The 9865-nt window shown below is 38.3% G+C and overlaps 1 pseudogene; it reads left to right on the top strand.

Moving 5' to 3' along the window:
* The first annotated feature begins 6185 nt into the window (after window positions 1-6185).
* LOC144368613 (protein arginine N-methyltransferase 6-like) lies at window positions 6186-9638 on the top strand (annotated as a pseudogene).
* Window positions 9639-9865: the final 227 nt, after the last annotated feature.

Raw genomic sequence — 9865 nt, 5'->3', positions numbered from 1 at the left:
TCACTTGTCTGGGAATTTCTACTCCTCCATCTCTTCCAAGCACCTCAGAAGCACTAGAATGCCAGATAAAATTCCTTTGTGTTTTGAAATATCTAGAGTGGTTGTGGATTCCTACAGTAAATCCTGGATGAATTGGGTTTGTACTGGTAGCTTTATATCATTTTACTACTACCCGTCATTATCATCTCTGCCTCCTAAGGCTGTCCTGTATTAACTGCATATTCCAGGCTCCTTTACCTTCTGGCTTTGGTTGGGGCAGATCATGGGAGACTCCAACAGAAGATTAGAAAACAGAAGTTGAGACAGATCAAATATTTATCTCTGCCTCCTTTCAACTCCCCACAAAACTGTGAGTTCTTGATCCTGCCCCCAACTCTGTAGGGTCCTTTCATTAAATTTCCCCCATCTAAACGTTTTAAGTATGATGTCTGTTTCGACCCTGACCCATAGTAGGTGTTTAATAACCAACGTTTTTTGACTATAAGTCTAAAAAAGAGTAACAGACCATCTCTCATCTTCCAGTTTTACTACAGCTGGAGGTCTTTCTAAGATGCACTTCTTCTGCCTTAAAACATTAGTGGCTCCCATCTCTACCCATCACCACAGCCCCACTGAAAACTGCAGTCAGACAGAATTAATTTCAGTTCCCTCTGCAATGTGTTCTCTTCCTCTGAGCCACTACACATGCAGAGTAGGCTAGAAACTGCTCCTCACCCCGACTCTCATCAAAAAGTCACTTACCCTCAGAAGCTTCCCTGAGATGGTACAATACTCTCCCTCTGCAGTCTTTATATACCATTATACAGAGAGAGTATTCACTATTACTTTGTACTAGGACTGCCTACTTACCTGTGTCCTCCAAGACTGTAAGATCTTGAACAATGAAGAGTCCTAGGACAAGAAATGAGTCTTTCTCGCTTTCTGCGTGTCTCTGTCTCTTTCTGTCTCTCATTGATCTGTTGATTTTCTGTTTTCTTCCATTCATTTGTAAGCCCCTGTGTGTCTTATTCCTTTGTATCTAGATCCCAGCATAATAGCCTGGCACACAGTAGGTCTTAGTAACTACAAATGTTGAATGGTTAAAACTCTCTCTTGGCTTCCAGATCATCTCTCTTTCTTGATTTTCCTCTTTCTCTGGCTCCTTGTTCTTGAAAGACTTCACAATTGACTCCTCCTCTGTCTACCCATTAATTATTCTTCAGAGCAACTCATTTTTATCTGCCTTTTGAACTTCAGCCATCAGTAAATACCACAATCCTCAAAAGCATATGTTAAGTCTTAACCTTTCACATGATCTAAGGCTGGCCCTCTCTTCCTGCAAGCATTTCAGATAAAGTCTCATTATTTCTCCATTCCCAACCTGTCCTCCTCCTGCTTCCAGTACTCAGTTCACCCAGTTTTCCAAGTGAAAAACTTCAAAGTCCTCCAACTCTTCCCACTGATTTTTTCCCCCTCTGTCCTGCTGGGCAACAAGTTTTACCCATTCTCACATTTTACACTCTGTTTCTGGGTCTTTATTTTTCCTATTTCTTTTACCAAGAACACTTTCCCCTCACTTTATCTCAAATCTTTTGCATTATTTGAAATTCAGAAAACTGGTCAATTGCAATTCATTGCTTCTTCCTTCAACTTCTACCTAAATGAATTCTATGTTTTACTGCTTGTGGAATTTGTTTGTTTGTTTGTTTTTGTAGTTCAGGCGTTTGTACCCAGGACCTTGCACACATGCTATTTATTCACTCTACCACTGAGCTATAAATTCTACACCCTTGTTAAAATTTTGATCCAGGGTTTTTGTTTCTCAGGCTGGGCTGCCACTAGTGATCCTCCTGCCTTAGCCTCAGAGCCGCTGGGCTTGATGGGTAGCTGAGCCAAGTAGACTCCTAGGCACCTAGCTTGATGCCATGTCTTTTAATGTTGGATCTAAACAGCTTTGCATCAGTAAAGGGTAAAATTCTTAGTTTTTTCTTTTTTTTTAAATCATTGGGACTATCTTGTGATTGACATTTTATGCAATTAAAATATTTTATATAAATGAATGAATAAATGAATTAACTGGGAAACAGAATCTTTTCAATTACACCCTTTCAGAGGTTACTGAAAGGGAGTCCTTGAGATTAAAGAATAAAAATCTCAAGTTAAAAGACCTGAACTTTATGTAACCAAGAGAACATACACTTTAACAAGATATTGCATGTGCTTATACAGGACAGGTAATTGCTATGCATGTAGCAAGTTTTTCTTTTTTATTTTAAGCTTACCCTGCAGACTTTGATCTTAAGCATTTTCAGTTCCGAGTATGGGCAAATTTTAAAAGGGAAGGTGTGATTTTAACTCCTTCTATTCTCTTTTTTACCCTGGGTGACAGGCATTAGATAAAAGGGAAAAAAAATGCCTGTATCAGTACACGGCTGGGCACTTGGTAGACCCTCAACACATTTTAATCCCTTTCTTTTTTCCTATTGAGTATTTAAAAGAATATTGAGTATTTAAAAGAATTTAAAATATTGAGTATTTAAAAGAAGTTTTAGTTTTTGGATTTCGATTTGACTAATAATCTTGTTTTAACCCACATTTAGTTGTCACAAACTTTATTTTTACACTAAAACTATTGTACTTTCTTTTTTTATCTGTCAGCTCATTAAAATTGTAAAGGAAATAATGTCAATGGATTGTGGAATTGGAGCCAGAAAATTGTCCATTGTGTCAATGTTGAAGTCTATGGGAAACCGATAATGTCTGGTTTGATAAACCAAAGGATGTGTAAAGCACTATTGATTCTCAAAATTAATAAATAGTCCACTGAGGATAATTTTAAAAATTAAATTTTGGTAACAAATCTGAGGATATTTAGCTAATTAATTTTAGTACATAATGTTTAGCACACCTATAAGAGAATACTGAAATATTATAATACTTCAAATAATGTGTGTGTGTGTGTGTGTGTGTGTGTGTGTGTTTGTGTAATACCAGCTTCCAAGGTAGGGAAAAGCCTATATCAATTCTGAATGTCCTGTATGTGAAAGTGACAGTCTTGTTTTGCTGCTAGGTTCTACCCCCTGCCTGGAGCAGTTGGGTGAATACTCCTGGCCCAATGGTGACACCTGGTGGTTAGGACACTTTTTGGCTGCCTTCTCAAGTCAGTTATTTAGTCATTGCAGGCAAACTAGTCCACTAGGCATTTTGAATATAATTTTTTTTTGTACCAGGGCTTGAACTCAAAAGTACTGGACCACTGAGCCACATCCCCAGCCCTATTTTGTATTTTATATTTATAGACAGGGTCTGGCTGTATTGCTTAGCACCTCATCATTTCTGAGGCTGGCTTTTAACTCACGATCCTTCTGAAATATACTATCCTATTTAATTCTCACAGAAAGCCTAGGGATCCACATTTTCTGAAAAAAATTATTCAAAGTCCCCACAGATGATATATGTAATACCGAGATCCTGATACAGGTGTAACTTCAAACAGGGTGATGCCAGATAAAGGGGGAAAGTGTGTTATGTGCTGAGGAGTTTCTAAATAGGCAGCTTCCTAATGGTATTAAGGTGCAGTGGGTATCATTTGATTTGTCCTCTGCAAGACTTGGAAATGAAAAACTATCCTGTGATGAGCTTCACCCTTTCTCTTGCAACTAACATCTGGCTTTAATCATGGTAAATACAGGTAAACATATTGCTTGCTTTTTTTTTCCTTTTTTTTCTTTTAGGCTGAGCAGAGAATGAGAAAAGTCTGATTTTTTATTTATTCCCCCATTCTTCCTCAATTCTTTTAAAAATTTTTAATTTTTTTCAGAATATTATGTAGTTGGAATTGAACAGTTTGGAGCCCTTTCAGACTGGTATCTTCTGCTTAGTAATGTGCATCTAAGCTTCCTCCATGTCTTTTCATGGCTTCCTAACTTTTTCTTAATGCTTAATAATATTCTGTTATCTAGAATTCAATTCATTTGTTTTCATCAGAACATCTTGATTGCTTCCAAGTTTGGGCAGTTATTAATAAAGAAGCTATAAACATGCATAGTTAGGGTTTTATATGGATATGTTTTCAATTCACTGGATTAAATACCAGAGAACATGACTGCTGGACCACATGGTGAAAATGCCATGCTGTATAAAGGTGAATGGTTCACTGGAGGCCAATAATTAACATTCTGCTTTGTAAACATGTAACTTAAGGTCAAAAAAAGTTAAATGACTTACTCAAGTATTACACTAGCAATAAGTGATAGAGCAAGTCTAAACTTTGGGTTTTCCCCCTACTGGTCCAAGAGTTTTTACTGTCTTATGTGACTTACTCATTACATGACAGAGGAAAAGTTTAGATTTCTTATCCAGAGGTCTAAGTCTCAAATTATCACAAAGCTCAAAAAAGACTGCAGTAATGTCATACCTAGAACTGGGTGGGGGAAAGGTACAAGCTAGAAAAGTATAATATTTTAAGACCTTCAAGTGTGATATTGAAGTTTCAAATAAACCCAAGAGTTTTATTTATATTTAAAACTTGTTAAGTCGATAGTGAAATAGCAACTTATACGAGGGATGAAAATACTTACAAATCCCATATCCCATAGGGTTTAATATCCAGAGTCTGGCTAGATTTGTGGCGCAGTGGTAGGGCACTTGCCTAGCATGTGTGAGGCACTGGGTTCGATTTTCAGAACCACATAGAAAAATAAATAAAATAAAGTTATTATGTCCAATTATAACTAAAAATATTTTTAAAAAAATACCCAAAGTAAAGGGCTAGAGTTGTAGCTTGGCAGTAGAGTGCTTGCCTAGCATGTGTGACCTTAAGTTACATGTTTACAAAGCAGAATGTTAATTATTGGCCTCCAGTGAACCATTCACCTTCATCATATAAAAATAAATAAGTAAAATTAAGGTATGTGTCAAACTACAACTAAAAAAATATATTTTTTAAAAAATCCAAAGTAAATAAAGAACTCCTTCAACTCAACAACAATAAAATTTGATTAAAAAATGAGCAAAGGATTTCTCCAAATAAGTTGCCCAAATGACCAATAAGCACAAGATGTACAGAATCATTTATCATTAGGGAAATGAAAATCAAAACTACAATTAGGAACTGCCTCACACCCATTATGATTGGCTACTATTCAAAAATAATAATAATAATAACAAGTGTTGACAAGGGAATGGAAAAATAGGAACCCTCTTGTGTTGTTGGTCGGGTAATCAAAAATAGTGCAGCCACTATGGAAAACAGTATGGCAGTTGCTGAAGAAACTTAATAAGCAATTCAACTTTGGGATATAAGTCCCCAAAAGAATTGATAACAAAAACCAAACAGATATTTTGACACCCATGCTCATAGCATTATTTGCAGTAGCCAAAGGAGTAAGCATTTTAAATGTTCATCAAAGGTTAAATGGATAAACTAAATTTGGCATAGACATATAGAGTAGAATAGTATTCATCCTTAAAAAGAAAGGGAATTTTGATACATCATTAATGACATTTAAGGATATGATGCTATGTGAACTAAAGACAAATACTGTATAATTCTACTTAACATTAGTTAATCTGACCCAGAGTAGTAAGATTCATAGAGAAAGAAAGTTAGACTGGTGATTGCCTGGGAACGAATAGTGGAATATGGAGTTGCTAAATGGAAATGGAGTTTTGGTTTTGTAAGATAAAGAGTTCTGAAGTTTGGGCACACAACCGTGTGAATGTAATTAAGCCACTGATCTGAACTGTACATTTAAAAATGGTTGTGATGGTGAGTGGTATGTGTAGTCTACCATTAATTTAAAAAATATATAAATATTTTGACCAAGCTCCATATTTTTATAAGGCTAAGCTAATTACTTATGTGTTATTATATTCAAGTAAAATAAACCAGTGTTAAAAAGAATTTTCTTTAATACTCAATTTTTGATTAGTCCAATCACTCACTCTACTAACTAATATGATTTAGTAGACATGTAGATTAGGATTATACAGTGATTCATTTTTATTTGACACTTTTGGAAATTTCCTCCATCATAGTATAATTTCCTCCATCATAGTATAACTCTGAGGCATTGCCAAGTTGTTTTTCAAGAGGATGCACTAGGAAATGCTTTCTTGACAGAAAGCATCAGTGGAAGCAAGTGTGCTTCAGGTTAGCTGTGTTCTGGGGACTCAGGGTTCTACAACATTTAGATTTCAAGGTTATGGTAAAACATGTGAAGTTCAATGCCAGGACTGTGATGGTACAAGAGGGGAACATTGAAGTGCCTATAGGACCCTCAGCAGAATCCTCACCATGGATGGACCCTGAGGACATGAAGGTATAGTGGGACTGTGATGTGCCTAGCCTCCTGTGAAGGCAGGGAAATTGGGAAAGTGTGAAACTGCTGGTGAATCTGCAAAGTGAAAATGGCTTCAAAAATCCGGGGACTGGAAACCAGGAGCATTCTACCTCTGAACTGCATCCCCTGCCCATTTTACAAACTTTATTTTGAGACAGGGTCTTGCTAAGCTTCCCAGGTTGCCCTCAAATATGCAATCCTCATGCCTCAGCTTCCTGAGTAGTTGGGATTATAGGAAGGTCAAACAAAGGTCAATTTCTGTTTTTTTTTTCTTTTTATGTTTTTTGTTTTGTTTTGTTTTGTTTTGTTTTTAGTACTCAGGATTGAACTCAGGTATGCTCAACCACAAAGTCTCATCCCCAGCCTTCTTTTTTTGTATTTTATTTAGAGAGAGTGTCTCACTGAGTTGCTTAGCCCCTTGCTTTTGCTAAGGCTGGATTTGAATTTGCAATCCTCCTGCCTCAGCCTCCCAGGCTGGTGGGATTACAGTTATGCACCACAGCACCAGATGGAAGGTCAATTTCTTGATGTAAAATAATCAGGCAGTTCTGTGGCAGGGCTGTTTAAGCCTGTGGATAGAGATCCATATGTTTAGTTTTTGTCTCCATCTTTTTTTTTTCCTATTTTCTGTTACTTGTCCTTACAATACACTCAATCATGTTTGTGCAGCAAGGCCTGTAAATATAGTCAGTGGTGGACCTCTCTTACTAAGTGAAAAAGAAACAGTCCAAAAGTACTCTAGGAGTAAAGTGGAGGTTGCCAGGGACTGGGAGTTATCTTTATTAAGGGTGAAAATTTGCAATTTGCCAAGATGGAAATGTTTTGAAGATGGATGTTGGTGATGGTTGTACAAATGTGAATGTACTCAATGCCATGAAACAGTAGAGTTCTAGTTAAATATTAAATTTTGTGAGTATTATACTTATATATATATATATTAAATAAGTCTGATTCAGAAAGTCAAGGTTGAATGTTTTCTCTCATAGAAAAAAGCTTGACCAAAGAAAGGGGAAAAAGTGGGGGAGGAATCCTGTGAAAATAGAAGGGAGATCAGTGGAGCAATGGATGGGGAGGGAGGAGGAATGGGAAAGGAGAGGAACAATGGATTAAAATATACCAAATTATGCTATGTACATGTGAATGCACCACAGTGAATTTGACCTTTATGTTTATATATAAAGAACTAAATTTTAAAATTATAAATAAATAGAAGGAAGACCATTAGAGTAGAAATGAAATAGGAGAAGGGGGAAGGAGATGAAAAGAGGAAGTACTGGGGACTGAAGTGGAGAAAATTTTATTCCATGATATATAATTATGTCAAAATGAGCCCCACTATTATGTGTAGCTATAATATACTAATAAAACATTCAGAAGTAAAAACATATGCTGTGTTGATGAAGATTTACTGCTGATATACCACTCTTTAAAATGCCATTTTTTAATTGATTTTTTTATATGACAGCGGAATACATTACAATTCATATTACACTTACAAAGCACAGCTTTCATATCTCTTGTTGTATATAAAATATATTTACACCAATTTATGTTTTCATACATGTACTGTGGATAATGATATGCAAACATAAGTCAAATGTTATTCAAGTCAAAATGTCTGACTTTCTGTCATCGCATTTTCCCTTTTCTGGTTGAATCCTATCACTCCTATTTCAATACTTAGCTCACATACCACTTTTACTAAGTAGTCTTTTCTAATTTCTCAGCCAGAATTAACAGTTCCTTTTTTTTTTTTGAACTTACACTTAACCAGTAATGGGAAAGAGCATATGCCCCAGTAAGTCCCAAAGGTATGTATGCTAGAGAATTTAAAATAAAATGTTCACATAGAAACTTGCACATGAATTTCATATGGCATTATTCATAAGAGCCAAAAATATGTAAATGACCCCATGATCTTTCAACTGAATAAAATGTGGTGTATCCATAAAAGGGAATATTTGGCAATAAAAATAAATGAAGTACTGATACATGCTGCACTGTAGGTGAAACCTGAAAACATCATGTTAAGAAGCCAATCACAAAAGACAAAATATTGTGTGATTACATTTATATGAAATATCTGGAGAGTCGTAGGGGGGCGGCAGCAAAGGAGGGGAGAGAACTGAAAAAGAAGAGGACGGGGAGCAGGAGGTGGACTTGCCATGATCCAGACCCCAGAGGACTAAGAGCAAGCAAGCAGGACCACCTGTACTAGGAGTGCTACAGGGACATGTCGGGAAGGAGAGAATCTCCAACTGCGTCCTCACCAATGCCTATCGCCTTGGCATCCTGCGGAACTGGGCAGCTCTGCAAGGCAAGACCTTGTTGGAGGTGGGCGCAGGCACTGGCATTTTGAGCATATTCTGTGCCTAGGCTGATAGTGCCATTTGGCAAGAGGCCCGAGAGGTAGGGCGGCTCAACAGGCTTGAGGACCAAGTGCATGTCCTGCAGGGTCCGGTGGAGATGGTGGAGTTGCCAGAGCAAGTGGATGCCATCTTGAGCGAGTGAATGGGCTACGGATTTTTGCATGAGTCTATGCTGAGCTCTCTGCTGCACCTGCACACCCAGTGGCTGAGGGAGGTCAGTATTCTCCTACTAGTTTTCACTGAGTTCTTTGTAGCCCCCATCAGCGACCAGATGCTAGAGTGGCGCCTAGGCTCTTGGAGCAAGGTGAAGCAGCACTAATGCATGGACATGAGTTGCCTAGAGTTTCACCACAAGCTGCCTTATGAGCCACTCAGAGATCTTGGTTCAGGGTCTGTCCAGCTAGGATGTGTTGGCCTGGCTGCAGCACTTTGCTCAGCTCCAGCTGGCCTGCGCTGTCCTGGAGCTGGAGCTGGAGGCAAGGTGAGTGGGCGATTTCTCTACAGCTGTTATGACTTGGCGCGCATGCATGGTTTGGCCTTTTGGTGCCAGGTGACCTTCCCTGGGGAAGATTTGGAGAAACCGCTGGTGCTGTCTATCTCGCCTTTTCACCAGGCCACACGCTTGAAGCAGGCACTCCTCTACCTAAAGGAGACGGTACAAGTGGAGCAAGGCAGGAACATTTCAGCATAGATCATGCTGCTTCCCTCCCAGGACAACCCTCTTCACCTGCTCTTTCTGCTGCGCTACAAAATGGGGGACCAGGAGAAAAAGACCAAAGACTTTGCCATGGGGGACTGAGCGTTTCTTTTTCTCCCAGCCACCTCCCAAGGCAGCTTGGCCTGTTTGGGAGAGGAATAGGGAGGTCGGAGGAGAAAGGGAGATTTCATGTGCAAGTAGGGGACTCTCTCTCTCTTCTCTCATGGCTCTTGGGGAGAGAGAGTGACTTCAGTCTCCATTAGAGGAGATTCTTCTGGCAATTTATAAAGTGATCTCCTCAATCACAGATACAACATGCTTACTGATAGGCTTTTAAGCCTTAAAAGCATGTGGTAACAAGCACTTGTATTTCCATTTCTTTTCTTTCATGGAGGAAAAAAAATGGATAAAATGTCAGTTTATGGTGGGTTCCATGCACAAACTAAACACCTCACACATTTATCTAAGTCTGCAGC

The sequence above is a fragment of the Ictidomys tridecemlineatus genome, chromosome 11 (genome assembly GCF_052094955.1).
Source record: "Ictidomys tridecemlineatus isolate mIctTri1 chromosome 11, mIctTri1.hap1, whole genome shotgun sequence".
Classification (NCBI taxonomy): Eukaryota; Metazoa; Chordata; class Mammalia; order Rodentia; family Sciuridae; genus Ictidomys; species Ictidomys tridecemlineatus.
Note: the sequence above shows the minus strand (reverse complement) of the source record. Positions and strands in the feature narration are given on the sequence as shown.